Genomic DNA, 8,482 nt, shown 5'->3' on the forward strand with positions numbered 1-8,482 from the left:
ACTTCCCCAGGTGCTCAGTCCAAGCTCTCAGTAGATCTATCATTCTGAGGTCTGGAGGACAGTGTCCTTCTCACAGCTCCACCAGGCATTGCCCCAGTGGACACTCTGGGGGTGGGCTTCAACCCCACATTGTCCTTCCACACTGCCCTAGCAGAGGTTCTGCGTGAAGGCCCCAACCCTCAAACTTCTGCCTGAACATTCAGGTGTTTCCATACATCCTCTGAAATATAGGCAGAGGTTCACAAACCTCAATTCTTGACTTCTGTTCTCCCGCAGGCTCAATACCATGTGGAAGCTACCAAGGCATGGGGTTTGCACCCTCTGAAGCTATGACCTGAGCTGTACTTTGGTGCCTTTTAGCCATGGTAAGAGTGGCTGGGATACAGGACATCAAGTCCCTAGGCTGCACATGGGGGGGCCTTAAGCCTGGTCCAGGAAACCATTTTTTCCTCCTAGGCCTCCTCGCCTGTGGTGGGTGGGGGTCTCTGACATGCCCTGGAGACATCTTCCCCATTGTCTTGGCAATTAACATTTGGCTCCTTGTTACTTATGAAAACTTCTGCATCTGGCTTGACTTTCTCCTCAGAAAATGGGAGTCCCTTTTCTATTGCATTGTCAGGCTGCAAATTTCCTGAACTTTTATGCTATTTCCCTTTTGCTATTTCCCTTTATGCTATTTCCCTTTTAAAACTAAATGCTTTTAACAGCACCCAAATCACTTCTTGAATGCTTTGCTGCTTAGAAATTTCTTCCACCAGATACCCTAAATCATTTCCCTCAAGTTCAAAGTTTCACAAATGTTTAAGGCAGGGGCAAAATGCTGCCAGTTTCTTTGCTAAAATATAGCAAGAGTCACATTTGCTCCAGTTCCCAACAGGTTCCTCATCTCCATCTGAAATCACCTCAGCCTGGATTTCATTGTCCATATCATTATAAGCATTTTGGTTAAAGCCAATCAGTAAGTTTCTGGGGAGTTCTAAACTTTCCCACATTTTCTGTTGTCTCTGAGCCCTCCAAACTGTTCCAACCTCTGCCTATTACCTAGTTCCAAAGTTGCTTTTACATTTTTTGGTATCTATACAGCAGCACCCTACTCCTAGTACCAATTTACTGTGTTAGTCTGTTCTCACACTGCTAATAAAGACTACATGAGACTGAGTAATTTATAAACAAAAAGTTTAATGGACTCACAGTTCCAGGTGACTGTGGAGGCCTCACAATCACGGCAGAAAGTGAAAGGCATTTCATACATGACAGCAGGCAAGAGATAAAACTTGTGCAGGGAAACTCCCATTTATAAAAGCATCAGATCTCATGAGACTTATTCACTCTTATGAGAACAGTATGGGAAAGACCTGCCCCATGATTCAATTACCTCCCACCATGTTTCTCCCATGACATGTGGGAATTATGGGAGCTACAATTTAAGATGAGATTTGGGTGAAGTCACAGCCAAACCATATCACTCCTCAAAGTCCATTTGATGAAGATAGGAATTATGGAGGAAATAAAATTTCTTGAAACAAATGAAAATGGAAACACAACATACCAAAACCTGTGGAAGACACGGAAAGCAGTGCTAAGAGGGAATTTTATAGCAATAAACACATATAGAAATAAGTAGAAAGATTTTAAATAAACAATGATTTACCTCAATGAACCAGAAAAGCAATAACAAAGCAAATTTAAAATTAGTAGAAGAAATGTAAAGATCAAATCAGAACTAAATTAAAAAGAGACATAGAAAACAAAAAAAATCAATGAAAGGAAAATTTTTAATAGATAAACAAAACTGATAAACTGCTAGGTGGAATAACCAAGAAAAAAAGAGAAAAGACCCAAATAAATAAAATCAGAAATGAAAAAGGAGACATTACAACTGATACCACAGAGTTAGAAAAGATTATTGGAGACCATTATGAGCAATACACACTAACGAAATGGAAAACCTAAAGGAGATGGACAAATTTCTAGACTCATACCACCTACCAAGATTGAATCAAGAAGAAATAAAAAACTTGAACACACCAATAATGAGTAATGAGATTGAATCAGTAGTAACAGGCCTCCCCAACAAAGAAAATCACAGAACTGGATGGCTTCATTGAAAAATACCACCAAACTTTCAAAAAATAACTAACATCAATTTTCTTCAAATTGTTTTAAAAAAATTAAAGGAGAAAATTTTTCCTAACTCATTATGTGAGGCAGCATTACCCTAATACCAAAACCGGACAAGGATGCAACAAAAAAGAAAACTACAGTAGAATGCTCCTGATGAACATAGATACAAAAATTCTCCACAAAATACTAGCAAACCAAAACACCACATTAAAAAAGTAATGCACCAGGAGTAAGCAGGATTTATACCAGGGATGCAAGAATTGTTCAACATATGAAAATTAATAAACATGATACATCACATCAACATAATGGACAAAAGCCATACGATCATCTCAATAGATGAAGAAAAATTATTTTGCAATATTCCTCCATGATAAAAAGTCTCAAGAAAGTAGGCAAAGAAAGATCATAACTGAACATAATACAGGCCACTTATAACAAACCCACAGCTAACGTTGTACTGAATGGGGTAAACCAGAAAGCCTTTTCCCTAAGAAATGGAACAAGACAAGGATTCTTCCTTTCGTCATTCTTATTTGACATAGTACTGGAAGTGCTATCCAGAGCAATCAAGCAAGAGAAAACTAAAGTATTCAAATTGGATAAGAATAAGTCAAATTGTCCATCTTTGCTGATGATATAATTTTACATCTAGAAAAACCTAAGCACTCCACCAAAAAAAAATCTTAAACCTATAATTAAATTTAGTAAAGTTGTAACACACAAAACCAACACATAAAAATCAATGGCATTTCTATACATGAATAATGATCTAGTGGATAAAGAAATAAAGATAAGAATAAATTTAACCAAGGAGGTGAAAGAGCTGTGCGAGAAAGCTATAAAACATTGATGAAAGAAATTTAAGAGAACACAACAGATGAAAAGATATCTCATGTTCATAAATTGAACAATTATTAAATAATTAGTCATATTAAAATTTTCATGATCCTAAAATAATATTTACATGATATCACTAAAATGGAATATTTTTCATATCATTAAAATTAATTACCATGTTCATGTCATTAAAATTACAATATTGCCCAAAGCAATCTATGGATTCAATGAAATCTCTATGCAAATATCAATGTCATTTTTCACAGAATTAGAAAAAAGCAATCCTAAAATTTGTATGGAATCAAAAAAGAACTTGGATAGCCAAAGCAATCAAGCAAAAAGAAGAAAGCTTGAGACATCACCTGACCTGACTTCAAAATGTGTTACAAGGCTATAATAACCAAAATAGTATGGTATTAGTATAAAAACAGATACACAGACCAGTGAAACAGAATAGAGAATCAAGAAATAGATTCCTTTATTCACAGTCAACTGATTTTAGACAAAGGCACTAAGAACATACATTGGGGAAGGGACACCTTCTTCAGTAAGTGGTGCTGGGAAAATTGGATATCCATATGCAGAAGAATAAGAGTGGGCTTCTATCTCTCACCATATACAAAAATCAAGATGGATCAAAGACTTGAATGTAAGACCAAAAACTGTGAAATAATTAGAAGAAAACATGGGAAAACCCTTCAGAATATTGGTGTAGGCAAAGATTTATGTATGGTGAAGATCTCAAAAGCATAGATAAAAACAAGCAGATAAATTTAACTATATACAGCAAAGGAAACAATCAAGAGTTAAGAAACAACATGTTGAATAGGAGAATATATTTGCAAACTATTCATCCCACAAGGGACTAATATCCAGAATATACAAGGAATTCACCTCAATAGTAAAAATAAAAATCCAATTAAAAAGTGGGCAATCCCTCTACCATGGCATGTGTATACCTATGTAACAATCCTGCACGACCTGTACCTGTACCCCAGAACTTAAAGTATAATAATTTTTAAAAGTTAAAAAAAAAAAACTATGAAATACCTATCTTCAGTCACTAGAATAACTAAAGTAAAAAGACTGACAATACAATTTTTTTAAAAAAGTGGACAAAGGACATAAATAGACATTTCTCAAAAGAAAATATACAAATGTCCAACAGTATACAGAAAAAGCTTAATATCACTAATCATCAGGGAAATACAAACCAAAACCACAATGAGATATATCATCTTACCCTAGTTAGCATAGCTATTACTAAAAATAATAAATAACAGAAGATGCAATGAAAAGGGAACTCTTATACAATATTGGTGGAAATGTAAATTAGTACAGTTGCTATAGAAAACAGTATGACATTTCTCAAAAGCTAAAAATAGAGCTACCATATGATCCAGCAATTCTGCTGTTGGGTATATATTCAAAAGAAAGAAAATCAATATATTGAAGAGATATCTACACTTCCATGTTTATTGCAACACTCTTCAAAATAGCTAAGATATGGAATTCACCTAAGTGTTCATCAACTGACAAATGGACAAATAAAATGTGGTATATAAACATAATGCAATACTGTTCAACCATAAAAAGAATGAAATCCCATCATTCGAAGCAACATGGATGGAACTGGAGGAGTCATTAAGTGAAATAAGCCAGGCACAAAAAGGAAAATTTTACATGTTATCACTCATATGTGGGAGCTACAAAAGTTGATTTCATTGAGGTAAAGAACAGAATGGTAGATACTAAAGCCTAGGAAGGGTGTGTGGGTAGAAGACGGGTGATGAAGAGAGGCTGGTCAATGGATACAAACATACAGTTAAAAGTTATAAATTCTCATGGTCCACAGCAAGTTCGCGTGACTTTAGCCAGTAGCAATGTATTACAGATTTCAAAGTAGCTAGAAGAGATTACTTGGAATGTTTCCAATACATAGAAATGATAAATATTCAAGGTGATAGATACCCTAAATACCCTGACTTGATCATTATACATTCTCTGCGTGTAACAAATACTCACATGTACCCCATAAATATGTGAAATACTATGTCAGTTTAAAAACATAAAAAAGCTCATTGAAATAAGTGTGAGCTATACATACATTTAAGAAAGATTAATAAGAACAAGTAATATAATTTTTAAAAAATTGGAAAAGATGTCTTCAACATTTGAGCCATTATAATTATGAAAAAAACTTTATCATTATGGATAGATAAGAGATAATACGTTTAAAGTTAAGTGGTTATTTATCTTGATGGAAATGTACAGGTAGACTCCTCAAAGTTTGTGAAGATACAAAATCAATGGAAATGAATGACCAAAATCTCTTTGCCGCTGGCAGGAAGAGACAGGTAAGTCTCTGCGAGAAATTGGAAAATAATGTATTAGAAAAAGAAAGTATGGAGCATGCTTAAAGCACAATGTTCTCACTTACTAATTAAAAAGAAAATTGAATTTGATGCCCCAATAGGCTATTCCTAAGTGTATAGGCCTAAAAAGTTAAAAACAAAAGGGAGATGGGTTTAATCAGGGAGCAGTCAAAAGAAAAGAACCCTCATGCAAATCCTTGATGAGCTGCATGCAGCGCAGGTAAACTCTTCATTCACACTACTCCAGAAGATTCAGGAAATGCCCTGGTGAGAGTCACAAGAGCTCCAGCGTGCAAGTAGCCTGATAAGAGGAGACTGATGTCTGCAGTAGAGGAAGCAGAGAAGGGATGTGATTCATTTCAATAAAGTTATGAATGGGATGAACAGAGCTAATATAGGTTCATTCAACTCACACAATACTAGGAAGTACGTGATGACATATTTAGTTCAATCAAATTCATCATTTGTCTTTTGGAAAATCCCACATACCAAGGTGCTTTTCAATCCCAGGGTCACAGCTTGGTTTCTCTTTCTTCAGCAGTTCCCGAGGACTCAGCCTCTTTAAAGATTGTATAAAGCACACAGTTCCAGACCCATTCAGAACCACTCTTGTATTCCCTAAACATGACATAATCTTTCATAATCATGATAATGATAATTTATGGCCAACATTTTTTGGGATGTCGCTATTTGTCAGTCACTTTGCTCAATGATTTATTCATTAACTCATTTGAGCCTCACAATATTCTTATGAGTTAAGTATTAACATTATCCATTTTATAGATGAGGAACTTGTGTAATAGATAGGTTCAGACCTTGATCAAGGTGTAATGAGGATTCATCGTCAGGCCTTAGAGTTTACTATATAGCATTCACTAGGTGCCAGACACTTTTCTGAGCACTTTGAGATATTAACGGATTTAATCCTCACAGTAACTCTGTAAAGAAGATGCTATCATTAAGCCCGTTTTAGAGATAAGGCAATTGAGACACAGACAAGTTAAATAACTCACTCATAGCTACATAGTTAGGACCTGGTGGAAACAAAATTAAATTCTGGGCAATGTGGCTTCAGAGTCCATGCTGCTGCTTCCCATTACACATTATTTCCTCTTTGAGGCATAACAATGGAAAATTGCATTTTGATACATTCTTTGTGAGAGATCACTCGATAAAAATTTTATAGAGAAAAACATGGCACTCTATTAAAGTTGAAGATATTCATAACCTTTGACCTCGTGTTTTTTCACTTCCTGTTATTCACTTACATGTGAAATGACATGCTTACAAAATTTTCTATTGCAGAAATGTTTGTTATGGTAACAACTGGAAAAAAAGACCAAAACATTGACCTCTATTTCTGAAAACATGGCCAATATGGTAGTTTGAATGGCTCTCCCACAGCCTGGCCTTGCACGAGTCATCTAAAAGAGAAGAGTTAAGGAAAGTAATGCCCAGGACTACAGATATTTGGAAAGAATGCTTGCTCTGGGTCCCTCCATGGCAGTCTTTGCTGGCAATTCATACTGATGGAAATAAATGGATTACCCCAGATATTTATCAACCTCCACGATCTCTGCCTCCTTGATCTAGGATGAGTATAGGGGAAGCTGAAGTGCCTGGTCCATTCAACATTTTCCTCCTCTCTGACCTGGACCCACCTCTTATTGTCAAGTAGGGTAGCTGTTTTCGTAAATTCATTGTTCACATTATGTTGAAACTTTCCTTCCCTTTGATCTCTGCCCTTAATCCAGTAGGTCATTAGAAATTTCTTAGTTTATTCCCAAGAGTGCTGAGCTTTTTATTAGTGGAGGAGCAAAGGTAACCCCTGTGCCTGGGACATTAATCAATGAATCCAAAAAACCCTAATGCTGCTCAGACCACTGCGTAATCTGTTACACAGTTGGAGCCTTACCGCTGTCTCTCCTTTGTCCCTTTCCTTCAGATTTAGACATTCTTCGATACTAAAGTCAAAGTCCCACTGCTGTGACTGAGCTCTTCTTTGAAGTTTTCTCCAGCTTCAGGTGGCAGCACAGGCTTGTCTTCTTTTTTGTCTTTCTAACTTTGTACCTGCTGACTCTCTCTGGCAGTGTGATTATTTTGACCATTATTTGCCTGGACCATCACCTCTGTACCCCCATGTACTTCTTCCTGAGCACTGCTCTCTATTTCTGAGACCTGCAACATGGTGGCCATCATTCGCCATATCGTTTCTCACCTCTTGAATCCTCGCTATCCTATTGCCATGCAAGGCTGTGCCACTCAGTTCTTCTAACTGACTTTTGGCATAAACAACTGCTTTCTGCTCCTAGCCATGGGATGTGACCGCCATGTGGCCATCTGCATCCCCCTACGGTATTCATGGATAAGAGGGCTTGTGTCCAGCTGGCATCTGGGCATGGCCATTGTCCAAGTAACATCTGTGTTTGGCCTACCCTTCTGTGATGTCTTTGTCATCTTCCACTTCTGTGGTGTGAGACCCCTGCTGAAGATGGCCTGCACAGACACCACTGTCAATGAGATCATGAACTTTGTTGTCAGCATCTGTGTCTGTGTCCTACCTATGGGCCTGATCTTTATCTCCTATGACCTCATCATCTGCGCAATCTTTTAGATTGCCTAAACTGAGGGTAGGAAGAAGGCCTTTGCCACTTGCATCTCCCAACTTGTAGTGGTCATCATCCACTATGGCCGTATCTTCATCATCTACCTGAAGCTTAAGTTCCAGAGTTCCCTGGGGCAGAACAGACTCATCTCAGTGACCTACACCATTATCACTCCACTGCTGAACTCATGTACAGACTGAGGAACAGAGAGCTCAAAGATGCTCTGTACAGAGCCATGAAGAAAAAACTATTCAACCCCCAGTGTGTCAAGATTGTGATGGCCTGCCTTTGTGTGCTTACTTCTCCAAAGTTTTGGTGGTCAGGAATATTGTGATTCTCCACAATCCAGGAGCCTCTTATGGGGCCTGCTCCGGGGATGTTATCACAGAACATGCCTTCTCTCAGATTAGCTGTCATATTCCCGTGAAACCAGGTAAAAGGGCCTGTGAGTTTCACCAGTTTTTACTTCAGCCAAATAACACAAAAATGCAAGATTCATATTAGACACCTTGTAAAAGCTTCAGATATCTTCTATTT

General features: G+C 37.3%; 1 pseudogene; it reads left to right on the forward strand.

Annotated features, from left to right (window-relative positions):
* Positions 1–5,283: 5,283 nt before the first annotated feature.
* Positions 5,284–8,279, forward strand: LOC108286113 (annotated as a pseudogene).
* The last annotated feature ends 203 nt before the right edge of the window (positions 8,280–8,482 follow it).

The sequence above is a fragment of the Cebus imitator genome, unplaced genomic scaffold (genome assembly GCF_001604975.1).
Source record: "Cebus imitator isolate Cc_AM_T3 unplaced genomic scaffold, Cebus_imitator-1.0 Scaffold313, whole genome shotgun sequence".
Lineage (NCBI taxonomy): Eukaryota > Metazoa > Chordata > Mammalia > Primates > Cebidae > Cebus > Cebus imitator.